Source organism: Loxodonta africana, chromosome 4, assembly GCF_030014295.1.
Source record: "Loxodonta africana isolate mLoxAfr1 chromosome 4, mLoxAfr1.hap2, whole genome shotgun sequence".
NCBI lineage: Eukaryota > Metazoa > Chordata > Mammalia > Proboscidea > Elephantidae > Loxodonta > Loxodonta africana.
Window position 1 is genome coordinate 124,378,239 of NC_087345.1, and position 16,407 is coordinate 124,394,645.

The 16,407-nt window shown below is 36.8% G+C and overlaps 1 protein-coding gene across 2 annotated transcripts in view; it reads right to left on the minus strand.

Annotated features, from left to right (window-relative positions):
* Nucleotides 1-14,660, minus strand: part of ATF7IP (activating transcription factor 7 interacting protein) — a 119,954-nt gene extending 105,294 nt beyond the window's left edge. For both annotated transcript variants that reach the window (XM_023554539.2, XM_010595070.3), the window contains exon 1: nt 14,529-14,660. The gene's annotated coding sequence lies outside the window, so the exon portion shown is untranslated. The remainder of the gene's footprint in view (nt 1-14,528) is intronic.
* Nucleotides 14,661-16,407: the final 1,747 nt, after the last annotated feature.

Consider the following 16,407-nt stretch of genomic DNA (forward strand, 5'->3'; position numbering starts at 1 on the left):
TTTTTTTTTTTTTTTTAATTTTTCAGAGTTAGATCACCAGGACTTTCTTCTGAGCTGCCTCTGGGTAGACTCAAACCACCAACTTTTTGGTTAACAATGAGGACATTAAAAATGTGCACTACTTTAGGGCAAAATAACCTGATTTAAATGTGGTTAATATTTTATACTTAATAGTTATATGAGAAAAATGTACCTTCTTTTTAATCTCTAATCCTCAATTTAAGATGTATTTTGTACAAATAGTAACTTCAATAATATCTTGATTCAATACCCTCAGAATTCAGGCAAAAAAAAAAACCTATAAAAAATCCTAATATAGGTTATAAGCTAAGAAACCATTGGACAATTTTTTTTAATGATTCCGCATAAAAATACTGAATATATTAATTGCCCTTGTCTTCTAGAAATTACTTAGAACAATAATAAACAATAATTAAGTTTTGTAGAAAGTACCATAACTGAGTCTCCTTATGAACCAGTTTAATAAGAATCTGTTCTCCTTCCTAGCAGGACAAAATTGGGTAAATCAAATTTATAACCATGACCACACCAGAAACGTGACATTTAAATACAAATCTCTTTTAATTTGGTATGACAGGGAACAAAAACTGCACTTCAAATGTAGAAATGATGCCTACAAGTCTTCACAGGAAATCACTTTGGTATTTCTTCTACAGCTTACGGAATCCTAGTTTTAAAGGGAGTAAAGAATATCACTTCCTGACAGACCAGGTACATTGACAAATGTGGGAAGGATAGATAGGTATTACAAGTGAAAACTCATTAAGATAAACGGGATGGCACTTGGTTCCTGATTTCACAGACAAGCTGATAAATAAGTAAATTAGAACACTTTACAAAACATCCAAGGCAGGAGTTAACTCTCAAACCTCGTATCAAGTACAGTTTTGTAAGCTGGACAATAGGCAGGTCTTTCTGTATTAATCAACACCTACTTAGATCTATGTAAATAAAATGGTCTAATAAAATATACACAACTGAAAAATCACCAAATTTATATGGTCAAATTTGTGCCTAAAGGGGCAAGAATTTGGCCACACGAAGGGTTACAGGGAAGGAAAAAAAAAAAAAACACCCTGACACTTTGCTTTACTTCCATTTTGAAAGAACATGTCTAACAAATGCCTTAATTGGAGGGCAAGAGGGAAAAGCACTTTGCATCCTGAGATTAAAAAAAAAAAAGAGAGAGATAGTCCTATCTGGATTAAATGAATTCATCCCTGATATTGGCAACAATAACTGAAGAAACGTGACAAATCTTGTGGGTACGATAATTAAGAGAAAATGGCTACTTTTTCATCATGAAGAGGTTTAATGTAAATTTAGTGACCTTAGTAATCTTGTGAGGTATTTTTTCTTAAATATGTTTGCTTTTGTTTTTGCTTTTAATTTAAAGAGTCAGTTCTAAAGCCTAGACTTCCTCACAAGCCTTCTTTGCATGAAAACTACTTTTCTAAAAGTGGTTTTCCTTAATAGTCAGTGGTATTATCAAACATACTTTTCCAAATTACTTTTTAAGTGCATTTAAATTCTAGCTCCAGAAATTAAGAATGTTATCATCTGCTATAAATCTCCCTGTACTGCAGGGCTTCCCATACATTCCATCGCCATTGGACAGTCAACTGTCCCATAGGGTTTCCAAGGCTGTAATCTTTCCGGAAGCAGATTGCCACCTTTTTCCTGTGGAGCAGCTGGTGAGTTCAAACCGCCGACCTTTCAGTTAGCAGTCGAGCACTTAACCACTGTGCCACCAGTGCTCCTTCCCTGCACATTTGCTGTTGTTGTTGGGTGCCGTCGAGTCATTTCTGACTCACAGCAACCTTATGTACAACGGAAGGCATCACTGCCCAATCCTGTGCCATCCTCACAATCTTTGCTATGTTTGAGCCCACTGTTGCAGCCACTACGGCAATCCATGTCGTTAAGGGCCCTCCTCTACTTTACCAAGCATCATGTCCTTCTCCAGAGACTGGAGAACTCGTCCAAAGCACCTGAGACGAAGTCTCACCATTCTTGCTTCTAAGAAGCATCCTGGGTGTACCTCTTCCAAGACAGACTCACTCGTTTTTCTAGCAGTCCGTGGCATATTCAATATTTTTCACCAATATCATAATTCGAAGGCATCAATTCTTCTTTGGTCTTCCTTATTCATTGTTCAGTTTTCATATGGATTGTCCTGCACAAAGTTACCTCTTAGTAAATATTCATAGCCAATTGATTGATTTGTCACTTGACTGAAGCCAGTAAAGAGAACCATGTCAGGTAGGAATGCTAAATATTTTGGACATCTAATCTTATATAATCCTAACAACCCTATGAGGTAGGTGGATTCCCCATTCTACAAATAAAGAATACTGGTGGAAGACATTAATTGCCCGGGTTCCAATACAAAACTATTGTTCTTCCTACTTCATTATATTACTCATTGGTTTTAGGAAAATTTTTTGCCTTTTCTCTCACTCTTTCTTCCTTTATTTTTATCTTTCAACTTATGAATCAATTAAAATAACTTTGGTGGGGGAAAGAGAGAATTACACAAACATTAAACACAAAATAATTATTCCATCTTTTCCTCAAACCCTTATTAATGTGCATACCCTGTTTGTCAGAGTTGTATTATAGGAAATTCTTATTAATAGGTAAGCAATGATAATATTTCATTATTAATTTTCTCTATAAATGAGATTAAAGATTCTTCTCTAAAAGTTGATTTGCTATTTATAATTTTTCATATGTAATATGCCTGTCAAATCTTTTGACCATTTATTCAGGGAGTGCTTGCCACTTAATTAAATTACATGTTTGGCCAGTAAAAAAAAAAAAGTTTTGACATCTATCTTACTGTCTTTTTTTGTACTTCCACCTAGATATTTTTCTGGTATCCTTCCAATAAGCAATTATTTATTGAATATTAAAGTAGGCACTATGCTTTTAATAATGATCTTATCAAACCTAATTAGAAGAGATTTGTTTTTAAAAGGTGGCATTTGTCAGATACATCAGTAAGATGCAATTCCTAATCCTAGGAAACTTATGAAGCACTATACAAATAACTATAAACACAAAAATGAAAAGGAATAAATGCCTTTTAAAAAGATACGAAGTATAAGAGAGAAATTAGAAAACCTCCAGCTAAGAATCACAATGGTTAAGAACTTGGTTGTTAATGAAAGGTCTGCAGTTCAAATCCACCAGCCACTCTTTGGAAACCCTGTGGGGGGCAGTTCTACTCTGTCCTAGACTCAATGGCATCGGGTTTGGTTTTTGTTTTTTTCTAGGCATATTACATATGCAATATGGTTACAATGACACTTATTTACAAGAATCAAAACTCTGTATCAGGAAGATATTTACAGTTCTCCTAACATGCTATCTTCTTTCCCACTTCTGAATTTTTTTTTTTTTTTAATGCTTTAGTTATACACGCTCTTGTGCCTTTTCCGTGTAGCTTTTTTTTTTTTAATAATTTATTTTTTACCGTTATTGAGAATATACACTGCAAAGCATACACCAATTCGACAATTTCTACACGGATAATTCAGTGACATTGATTACATTCTTCAAGTTGTGAAACAATTCTCACCCCATTTTCTGAATTGTTCTTCACCCATTAACATAAACTCACTGCCCCCTAAGGTTCCTATCTAATCTTTCAAGTTAACTGTTGTCAACTCGATGCCATATAGACAGATCTTAAAAGAGCGTAATGCTCAAGGCGTACATTCTTTATTAGTTAAGCTAAACTATTGTTTGGTTTTAAGAACATTTTTGGTTTAAGGTTTTAAGATTATCTCAGAGCAATAGTTTCAAGGGTTCATCTAGCCTCAGCCTCCATGGCTCCAGAAAGACTGGATTCCATGATAATTTGAAATTCTGTTATGCATTTTCTCCCTTTTGAGCCAAGATTCAGGTGAAATGGTGAAAGTTTACAGAGTAAATTAGTTATCTTTTCCATAGTCTGTATATAGTGTTACATGACATTGTTGCATTCCCCTCAATATGTCAGCACTCTCACCATTTGTACCCTGGGTTCCCCGTTTCATTTCGTCCTGAGTTTCTACCCCTTCCTATTATCGCATCTTTGCAGTTGGCCAAATGTTGTTTTTTTGATCTCATATAATTGATTGTTCTAAGGAACACACTCCTCTACGGTGTTATCGTTTATTTTATGGGCCTGTCTATTGTTTGGCTGAAAGATGGTCTCCGAGAATGGCGTCAGTTCAGGTCAGAAGGGTATCTTAGGGCCACAGTCTTGGGGGTCCTTCCAGTCTCATGTCAGACCAATAAGTCTGGTCTTTTTTGTGAAATTGATTTTTTTGTTCTACATTTTTCTCCCGCTCTGTTTGGGACCCTCTGTTGTGATCCCAGTCAGAGCGGTCAGTAGTGGTAGCCGGGCACCAGGTAGTTCTGGTCTGAGTCATGTAAGCCTGTGTTTCATGTGGTCCTTTAGTCCTCTGGACTAACTGCTCTCTTGAGTCTTTGATTTTCTTCACTCTCCTTTACTCTGGATGGGAACAGACTAAGAGTTGTATCTTAGATGACCGCTCACAAGCTTTTAAGACTCCAGATGCTACTCACCAAAGTAGGACACAGAACACTGTCTTTATGAATTATGTTGTGCCAAATGACACAGATATACCCCAAATATATGTTCTTCGCCTTCAAGCCTAGGAACTCAGTCCTGTGAGTTGTCTGATTATGTCTTAGAGGTTTCCATGACTGTGCCTCTTGTGTGCTCTATTGTTAAGCAGCATCTAAAATTATATATGTAGAAATATCTACAACCAAACCTTTATCTACAGGTGGGTGTACTCCTATACTCTCTCCCACACCTCTTTAGCATACCTACTTATGTACCCGTTCGTAGATTACTGCTTGTTAATACTATTGTTGCAGCATTGTCTATGTTATAGTGATCACCGTAGTTGCCCTTTATTCTCGAGTTCCTCTCAGTATCTTCCTTTGCTTTGGTCACATTGTGTTGACTTCCCCACATTGTATATTGCCTTCCCTTCGCCAGTATTAATACATGTCTTCTACCTACTAGTAATTTTCCCTCCTTCCCCCTCCTAACCCTGGTAACCAATTGTCTTAGTCGTCTAGTACCGCTATAACAGAAATGCCACAAGTAGATGGCTTTAACAAAGAGAATTTTTTTTCTTCAAAATAAGGTAGGCTAAAAGTCCAAATTCAGGGCGTCAGATTCAGGGGAAGGCTTTCTCTCCCTGTGGGCCTTCTCATCAATGTTCCCCTAGGCTAGGAGCTTCTCCGCACAGGGACCCTGGGTCCAAAGGACGTGCTCTGCTCCCAGCACTGCTTTCTTGGTACTGCTTTCTTGGAAGCATGAGGTCCCCTACTCTCTGCTTGCTTCCCTTTCCTTTTATCTCTTCTACAATAAAAGGTGGTGCAGGCCACACCCCAGGGAAACTCCCTTTACAGTGGATCAGGGATGTGACTTTAATAAGGGTGTTACAATTCCACCCTCATCCTCTTTAACAAAAAATTACAATCACAAGATGGAAGACAACTACACAATACTGGGAATCATGGCCCAGCCAAACTGATACACACATTTTTGGGGGAACATAATTCAATCCATCGGAAACCCTGGTGGACTAGTGGTTAAGTGCTACGGCTGCAAACCAAAGGGTCGGCAGTTTGAATCCACCAGGTGCTCCTTGGAAACTCTATGGGGCAGTTCTACTCTGTCCTATAGGGTCACTATGAGTCGGAATCGACTTGACGGCAGTGGGTGGGTGGGTAATTGAATCCATGACACCATCAAAGAATTTTTTTTTCTGTGCATAAACCTTTTTTTTAATACTAGTGGTCTCATACAATATTTGCCCTTTTGTGATTGACTTATTTCATTCAGCATAATGCCCTCCAGTTTCATCCACGTTGTGAGATGTTTTGCAGATTTGTTATTACTCTTTATCCTTGCATAGTATTCCATTGCATGTATGTGCCACAGTTTATCCATTCATCTGTTGGTGGGCGCTTAGGTCATTTCCCTCTTTTTTGCTATTGTGAATAATACTGCAATGAATATGGGTGTGCAAATGTCTATTCTTGTAACGGCTTTTACTTCTTTAGGGTACATACCTAGGAGTGGGATTGATGGATCATATGGTATTTCTATTTCTAGCTTTTAAAGGAACTGTCCACCGCTGAAATTTTAAGGATACTATTTATTACCTTTACCAGGAATATCTTATTCATTTCTTAAAAGTTCAACTCCCCTAGGAAGATTTCCATGATCACCTCCTAATATACACAGTCCCAGCTTTCTGTGACTTACAAAAATATTTACTCTCTTACTTGTCACAACCTACATCAAGTATTTATATACACATTTATCAGTTAAGTTTTGCCAATATGTAGAGCAAATTTAAGACTACAAGCTTTTTACTTGTGTGTATTATAAAGCCCTGGAAACACATTTCCGATCCCGAAAAGGTACAGTTTGTACATATAGTTACAACCAAAGAAAAAAGCAGAATCTGGATAAGATAATGCAAACATAAACTTAACTGTGCCATTACTCAGTTTATCTACAATCCTTCATCCTTTTTAAAATAAACAAGTTAAATTGTAAGGTTTAAAAACGTTTCAAAAAACAAAACAAGATCTGTTGCTGTCAAGTCGATTCCAACTCATAGCAACCCTATAGGGCAGAGTAGAACTGTCCCATAGGGTTTCCAAGATAGCAACCCTACAGGACAGAGTAGAACCGTCCCATAGGGTTTCCAAGGCTGTAACTCTTCACAGAAGCAGACTGCCACATCTTTCTCCCACGGCACGCAGCTGGTGGGTTCAAATTGCCCACCTTCTAGTTAGCAGACAAGTGCTTTAACACTGTACCACTAGGGCTAAGTTTGAAAAATTAAATTAAAATTCCAATTTTTGCAAATTTAAACTAATGATCAATGCTTTCAAAGGCAAGCAGGGGAGGGACAAATTCTACCAAATAAAGTAAGCTTTTACAACTGGAACCTCAGCCACAAACTGAGTATAAAGCTCCCAGAATATCATTTCAGAGGAAGATATAGTTATATCTGGACCTGTCTCTTAAAACAAAGAACCAGTTTCAAATACCGAATTATGAATTAATTTGACAGACTACTTCTCCAGCTTCCTTATGTAGTAAAAAATGCTAGTTGTTCACCAATATCCATTTCTCCTCTTTTTTTATAAAACTGTCTAGTTTTGGCTGGGCACCTGGTTGTCCTGCTAGACACGATATTTCCTAGCCTTCCTTTCCTGGCTGAATATGCCCCAATGACTTAAGTCTCACTCATAAAACAAGAGTCAAGGTGATATGTGCCACTTCCAGATCATGCTCTCAAAAGTTTGAGTGTGCACTCCCGTTTCTCCCTTGTGCCTGGCTGGTTAAACTGGAGTACTCATGTTCAACCTAGAGATGGAAGTGATACGTGAAGGTAAAGCCAGTTATAAACCCTCAACCATCTTCCTCTGTATTGTTAGTGAGAAACATTTAGCCTCTTAATAAACAACAGTAATAGAGTCTCTGTTACAGCATTTTAATCTTTAACTAATCCAATTGGCTCCTGAAAACATTTACCACTCGGAAGGAAATAAAGAAGAAAAAATTTCAGTGGTAATCCCCTCTTTTCTCTTCCATGGTTTTCCACTTCCTCCTTTCCTTAAAACAGTCTATCTACTGGGGGCGTGGTGATATAATAGTTAACAGCTCAGTTGCTAACCAAAAGGTCGGCAGTTCGAGTCAACCAGTCGCTCCTTGGAAACCTTATGGGGCAGTCTTACTCTGCACTACAGGGTCGCTATGCGTCGGAATCGACCCCACGGCAACAGGTTTGGTGTTTTTTTTTTGGTACTACGGGTAACAGGGCAGACACACTTCCAAGGTTCCAAAGCCTTAGAAGCATATGAATGAGTACAGGCAGTGATATCAAACCCTTTCCTCCTGGTCCTCAAAACCTGTAGCTCCCCTTCTTGTATTCGAGGTTCACCTTTCTACAAAATTGAAGGCACTATTTTTGAGAATCACTGACCCGCGAACGGATCCTTTAATGGCTTTGACATCTCTGGGGATCACTATTCTAATAAAGAGTTGGGTGATGGACACCATTTTAGGTACCTAGCAGGGCAATGACTCTCCAAAGTAGCTCAGGACTACAACAAAGAAAGGGAGGAGGTATTATATAGTAAAGTGTTATCACAGACTACCTCACATCTCCACAATACAATGGGTTCTCTATCCCAAACTAAAAGGTATATATCTAATTATTCTCTAATATTATATACAAGATAACACAAAACATATTCCGGGTAATAAAAAAGTTGCAGACACAAGTGAATATCTCTGATGGCAAAGGTATCAGCTCATTTTCATTTCCAAGACTTTCACCTTCACCTAGATCCAATTATAAGACATATTCTTCTCTCTCAGGAAGGCACTATCAACTGTATTCTTAGGCCTCCCACATATTCTGGAAGATGACCAAGGAGATGCCTGAGTCATTCTCTTAAAGACTCAAAATTTCAAATGATCAAAATTCGAAACCAAAAACATTCACACTATATAAATAAGCAGTAGTGCCATGGTCGTCCTTTCATTTTTCTGGACTGAAAAAAATTAAAATGCTCCACAGCACTCACACTCTCGGTCTCCAACATGAAATTATTCCCACCATGCAACTTCAAACATGTATAACCGAAGTTTATACTTTTGTTTTGAACAAAGGAAAAATGCCAGCAGAAACCTGATTTACTCTACAGACTGCAGGACAACCTGAGAAAAAACATTGCAAAGTAATTTTTAAACAGTTTTGGGCTCTATAAAGCAAACTAACAAGGTCAAATGGGTAAGAATTTTAAGAAAAACTCCATTAATGAATAGGTAATTTCTAAGCACTCTAGGGAACTAACAAGGACTGTGGCTGTCCAGGGTTACTTAATGATATTTTTATTACATAATGTTTAAATGTTAAAATGTCACATAATTTTGTTTGTTTGTTTGTCCCCTCATATGCCCCAGAAGTGTTAGGAACTCAAAGGCAGAAACCTTAACCTCAAACTTCTTTTCCATGTGACTCCCTTGAAAAACTAAGTATGCCACAAGTATGAATTTTCCATAAACCTCAACACTTAAAAAAGCAAAACAGCAGAAATCCTTCTAAACTAGATTATACATTTCTTTCCGGTCTTGACTAGGTTAAACATAATTGAATATTCTCAACGGCTCAGTATCATTAATGATACTATCAGTCACCATAAGGAGCAAACTAGAAATACAGATTAAGCTCTGGGAATACAGATTCCCAAACTAAGTTATCTTCAAAGTCTTGCTTTTAATGCTTGAAATCTGATCTTCTTCACTATCACGGTCATTTCTTGCCGCTTTCCAATCTAGTAGCATTTATTTCCATAATTTGCTGCTACTTATCTGTTTCTTTTTTTTTTTTATCTGTTACAGTTTGAAAAGCCAAGTCTCATAATTCATTAGAACTAGGAAAAGTTCTCAACTAAGGACAAGGGTCTAACAAAAAAGGTAAAATATCCAATTTTTTTAAAGCAGATTTCCTTGAAAAAGACCCAAATGCACAAACTTCATTTAAATAAACTAGAATGCTTAAGGAAAGTCAATATTTTAACATTTGATTTCTATCTTTATTTTTGTTCTATCTTCTTTTCATGCCTCCACCAATTTTCAAGCTTAGTTTCATAAACACAATATTTTGACAGTATTCTGATTTTCTTTCCTGGACCCATTTTGAAAAAGATAGAAAGCAGAATTACAACTGAAATATATCACTATAAATCAAGACATATTTTTCACCTCAATCAGCACAAAGAATAGATTTAATGGAGAGTATGATTATATACTAATAATTAGGAAAACAACCTCTGGGAGAAGAACATAATAGATCTTTATATTTTTATAAGATTAGGCTCCATCCAGGCCTGAAAGAATTACTTTTCAAAATCCCTCCATTTAAAAAAAAATTATATTAAAAAAAGAAAGATTTGGGTTTTAAGTACATTATTTGAAAACCTATTTCCCCCACTTCTAACATCATACTTGCATTGGCTTCATATCACCATGTCCTAAAACAGATCAAAAATAGAAATGTAGTCCCATATCCTCTTCCAGTTAACCCCTACTAACATTTTATGAGTAGAAGAAAACTTGTAAAATGACATCTTAACGAAAGTCACAGGTATCTCAAATTTTCCCAGAGTTCCTAAAACGAGTACACCTTGTGTGATCTGTAAGAAGTGTGTTGTATTCACAAATAAAGGAAAACAAACAGTATAAAAATGTATTTTCACACCCAATTTAGGTTTAATGCAATTCTAAAAACAAAATCTCAACTTAACTGGTCTTTAAAAGATTTATTCAAATGAATCTAGAGTTCATCTGCAAAAACCAACAGACAAGGCTAGCTAAGAAAATTGTGAAAAGGGATTGTGAGTGCATACTGTACCTCCATACATTTATATAAATGTTGAGCAGGTTTCAGATATGCTTACAGCCTAAGCCAGACTAGGAAGTAAGTAAGGCCTGGTGATCGACTTATGAAAACTGGCCAGTGAAAACCCTATGGATCACAATGGTCCAATCTGCAAGCAAACATAGAGATGGCACACAACCAGCCAGCATTTCACTGTTTTGCATGGGGACCCCATGAGTTAGGAACAACCCAATGGCAGCTAATAACAACAACACAGGGCTACAAAGCGACAGTAACAATGTCATACTCCTACAACCAGCCCAGATATGCTGGTTGCTAACTTTTTTTCAGGCTTTATATTATATATTTCCTCAAGAAGCTGAGGAAAGCTATACTCTTTCCCAGAAAAATGTACATACGCACACTCACAAAATTGCATACAATTTCAAGGAATCCATGGAACTCGTTAAATCCATTTAGAGAGGCCCAAGAAGTCAAGAGAACCCTGGTTAAAAGTATCCCTGGTTAATGAAACTCAATTGATAGCTCAAACAAACCACGGTAGTACCTAAGAGCTTATGATCATCAAAAGAAGCAACTCTAAGCAATAAGAAAAGAGATCACCAACATGAAATTCCGAGAAAACTAGATATTTGGAAAAAATGGAAACCAGCAGCCCACTTTAACATAATAGGTCAAAATAAACTCCATAATGATTAAAAAGGAAACCCTGGTGCCGTAGTGGTTAAGTGCTATGGCTGCTAATCAAAGGGTCAGCAGTTCGAATCTGCCAGGTGCTCCTTGGAAACTCTAAAGGGAAGTTCTACTCTGTCCTATAGGGTCACTATGAGCCGGAATTGACTCAACGGCACTGGGTTTTTAATGATTAAAAAGTTAAGTAGCTTTTTCAATAACATGAAAAAATACATCATACGGATGAATATTTAGTTTATCTCACATGAGTAATATCTAGGCAGAGAAACACTGGTGGTACATTGACTACATAAAAATATAAAACTTCTAAATATATAAAACCATAAATAATTATAAAAGATAATTGACAAGCTAAAAAAAAAATGCTGCAACAAATATGAAAGGCAAAGCACTAATATCCAAAATTATAAACTCACAAGAAAAACATTAACACACACCATTGAAAAATAGGCAAAAAAACTCAAACTGCTAATTCAGCTAAAATGAGAAAACACACATATAAAACATTAAAAAGTTCAACTTTACAAGTTATGAAACAAAAATAAGATACTGTTCTGTACCCACCAAATTTATGGCAGTAGAGGACATGCTTTAAAAAAAAATTTTTTTTATCAATTTGGCAAATTAAAAGCCCTTTGAAGCAATAATGTCAAAGAAGTATTCTGAGATGCAGATCATGACTCATGTACAAAGATGTTCACTGTAGCATTACTTATGATAAATAGGCAAACAAAATAAGGCCTGGTATGTCACAGCACATTTTTAATAGATATAACGATACTGCACAGCCATTTAAAAATACATTTGAAGAATATTTCATAATTTGGGAAATTTTCACAATATTATGTAACCAATAAAAAATATTTTCAAGGAATAATGAAATGGGAAAATATTCACAGTATTAAAAGCAGGAATAAAATTGTGATCCCAATGAAAAAATAACTGATAAGTAAATCAATAAAGTGATCAACCAATAAAAGTGAGGTCACAAAAATCACCAAAACATTTAGAGTGCTTATTTCTGAATGTTGCTATTTTCAACATTCGCTAAATGTGCTATAATGAATAAGTAAAAAAAATACAGTATTTATCAAAAGTACAAACCATGTTTTAAAGACAAAAGACAACTCTAATGGTTTATGGCTTCATCATTCAAACTAAATTTTACGATGACTAAAATGTATAACTAGAAAGTTTTTAAATAACCCCAGTCACTTTAATATTAATTCCTGGGTAGCCTAGTTTGAGTATTTATATATGCTGCATACGTGTCAAAATTTTGTGGCATTATAACTACCAAACCAAAATTTCAAAATATGGTTGTGACAGAATACTGATGAACAAAAGTTCAGACAATTCATTAATCTTAGTTTTAAGTTTAGTTTTAAGTTTACAAAGCTGTATTTGCGTTTTTGAAAAACATGACAGCGAAACTGTTCTACCAAAAATATTTAATTGTATACTAATGTTTTTCAGTATTTCAAGTAACTCTTTCACCTTCAACATTAACCCAATAGACAATCGTTTGCATATTCAAACTTTACAAAAGCTGAGAAATATTCCATTTTCTGGAAGTGCAAAGTGTATAGATCAAAGTTTTTTTTCTTAACATAAATCTGTATGTGTATACACATACACATACGTATAAAAAAAAAAAACCTAGTTTCAACTTTAAAATACTTGAAATTACTGTATGGGAAGGAGGAGGGTGCTGAGTAACCACTCAGAAGCATAAAAGGGGCAAGATTACACAATAATATATCTCTGTGCAGAATACGTCAGAGCTCTAGGAATTACATCAATGACAAATTAAGATTCAGCTGAAAAAAAAGAATCTCTTATCACTTTCTGTCTCATGTGTGACATCACTTAAAAATCCACCAATCAAAAGTATTCAATTACATCTAGTTCATAGCTACTAAGGATATTTGTTTCAGGCAATGAAAACGTCCCTAAACTAATCAAGGTTATAAAGCATTGCCACTTCTTCATTTAACAGTAGACCAATTTAAACTTGAGGTTATATAACCAACCAAGAAACCAACTGCTATATATACAAACCACGGACAGAAGTTTGTGAAAATCATTTACAGGTTTTTCGCCTAGTAAGAAATAATTTCAACAATGGGAGAATAATATCAAATCTTACATAACTTCTCTCAGAAGAGTTATATAAGATTTAAACATAGTGACACTACCTTTTTAAGCTAAAATAATCAGTAGCATATTTACAATTATAATCGCCTCTTCTTTAAGAAACTAAAATCAGGAGCACACTTACAATATAAAGATCAAACACTACAACGGTATTTTATACACACAATACATGGGAAAGTGTTCTTAAAAAAGTAACTTTTCTATGGATGGTCCATTTGATTTCTCGCAAAGGCCTGTGTTGCTGGGAATTCTTTGTAAAATTCTTTTTCAGAACAATTTACCAAGTTATATTTTACACATCAACACAAGCAAAACGATAAGAAAACGTATTGATTTTATTTCTAAAAATCTGATTAACAATAATTAACAGAATCACTAACGGATAAGTGATCAAAGCACTGAAAAAATGTAAAATGCAAATACAAGTATGCTCTGAGCCACACAAACTGATTAAAACTTCATTGACTCACAATCAAAGATTAAAAAGAAAAAAAATCCCACGAAGACTTAGGTTTCTTTTTAACTACATTGTATGTTATTCCACTGCCCGCCACACACACCCCCTATATTTCCAAAACTAAAACTGTATTTTGCAAACATCCCACACATCCACGATAGCAGAACTGGTAAAAATAGGGTTAAAAATGTATTTGCAAATATGCAGTTTAAATACATGCACTTCCCGCGAGAACACCACTAGGTGCAAGAAACTGATCTCCCTAAAGCTAAAAGCGAAACTATAACCGAGAACCACAAAAAACAATCATTTTTACAGAAAATTAACTCCACAGCTTCTCAGAAAATCGGAGAAATATAAGAGATGAGTTTGAGGTCGGAAAGGAGTACAATGTAAGAGAAACGTTTTCCTTGAAAACTCTGAGAATTTGTCAGCAATAACTTGAAACCCCTCAAGAATGATGAAAAATAAATCTAGAACCCAAATGGCGTCCAAGAAGAACATTAGCTCTTGAAATGAATATTGCGCTTGCGCAGCCACCGCCCCGTCAGCTGCACAAGTGCAGCTAGAGCCCGACCCCACAAGATCACGTGCTCCCATGCAGCGCCGGCTCGCAGCTCCGCAACCGCGCAGGCGCATACACAACTCCAGTAGCCGCCATAATGCGGTCTTGACTCTTCAGAAATACAATAGTAATTTAACAGAATGTGGTTATAACAGCCCCTGGGATTCACATATACCTTTCGGGGCGGGAGATGAAGGAAGAGGAACCAAGTTCCTTCCTACAGAGCCGTCCCACGCCGCCGTCCCCAACGTTGCCGCCTCAGTCTCGCGCGCCTCAGTCGCCGCGCTGCCGCCGCCGCTGCCGCCGCCGCTACTGCTGCTGCCGCCGCCGCCGCCGCCGCCGCCTCCGCAGATTCAAAAACAAACCCGCTTCTGCCTTACACGCGCCAAGGCCGTTATGCAAATTAACGTAGGCGGGGCTCAGTGCTCGTAATATTGGCCACGCCTATATGCTATCAACCAATAGGTTCACGAACTGGTCGTTCCCCATGCAAATCTCCTGGCTTTTTATTTGAATGAGCGAAATTGGCCCCGCCTCCTACTGTGGAAAAGAAAAGGAAGTCTGGGGTGGTGGCGCTGCGCGTTTCAGGTTGCAATGTAATTGTGTCTTTGAGTGGATCTTCGCTCGATCTGTGAGTTGCACTTTTTGAGCGCCCTCTATGAGCATTAGGAAAAGAAGGAAGTAGGTAGGTGAGAGTTAAAGAATTTACGTAAAGATTTTCAAAAAAAGGTGAAGTATGCTTGGTGATGTGTTTATCAATTATTTTTTTTTTTAATTAATGAAGTATAATTTGAACTGTAGTATGAAGGAATAGTGAAAACTTTTCTTTCCTTGTTCTTCGACAGAGCAAGCACTTCCAGGCATATCCCCCCATCGAAAGTTGTATTTTCAGTCTTAAATGGGGAATCAACACTCATTGGAGGTCAATGAATGCAAAAAAGAGGGCGCTACCCTATGGGGCAGTTCCACTCTGTCCCATAGGGTCGCTATGAGTCGGAATCGACTCGATGGCAATGGGTTAATAGGTTACCCTAGTATTGGGGAGATTGGACTCACATCCAAGTGCTGTGGCTTTACTTGCTTATTTCCTTGGGATAAGCATGTTACTTAGTTTTCTCATCTGTAAAGTGGTGTTAATGCCTGTAATTCAACTCTTTCAAGGGCTAGATGATAGGATAAATGTGTTTTTGCAAACAAGAGCCTTACAAATACAAGTTCCTGCGGGTTTTTTCTTGTTTTAAGTAATTTCTCCCTAACCTATTCGTTCAGGATTTACCTAGCAATTATTGTGCTCCCGAACTATGGCATTTGCTAGAGTTACAATGAGTACCACTGAACACGACACTGTTTCTATCCTCAAAAAAAAATCTATACTCTAGTGGAGGAGACAGAAAAGTAAAAAGAAACTTATACGTGCCAAGACATTAATGCATAGTGGTTAATACTTAGTTTTATAACTTGGGCCTTTTAACTTACTTGAAAAATACAGGGTGGCTTTTAGGAGAATCACCTAATCCACACTTGTGAAATCAGAAAAACCTTTCCAGGATAGATAATCTCTAGCATAAGGCCAAATTTAGTAAATTTCTGCTCTAAAAGCTGGACTTCAACCTGAGGGGAAATGAGGAATCACTTAAAAGGTTTTAGGTCAGGAAATGACACAATTAGATTTGCATTGCTCCATTGCTAAAGTTTGTAAAGTGCTGAGCACAGAACATAGTGCGTTGGTGCTTAATGAAGTATATCTATTGTTGTTAGTTGCTATCAAGTGGATTCCAACCCATGGCCAGCCCATGTATGCAGAGTAAAACTGCTCCATAGGGTTTTCGAAGCTGTGACCTTTCAGAAGCAGATTGCCAGGCCTGTCTTCTGGGGTGCCTCTGGGTGGTTTTGAACTGCCAGCCTTTGAGTTAGTAGTCCAGTGCTTAACCATTTGGGTCACCCAGGGACACCTTAACTTATATAGAGGCACTTGTCTCAGGCTGGGTTCTCATGAAGAGCAAAACTAGTGAAACGTGTATATATAAATAGAGAGAGAGAGATTTAATTGAAGG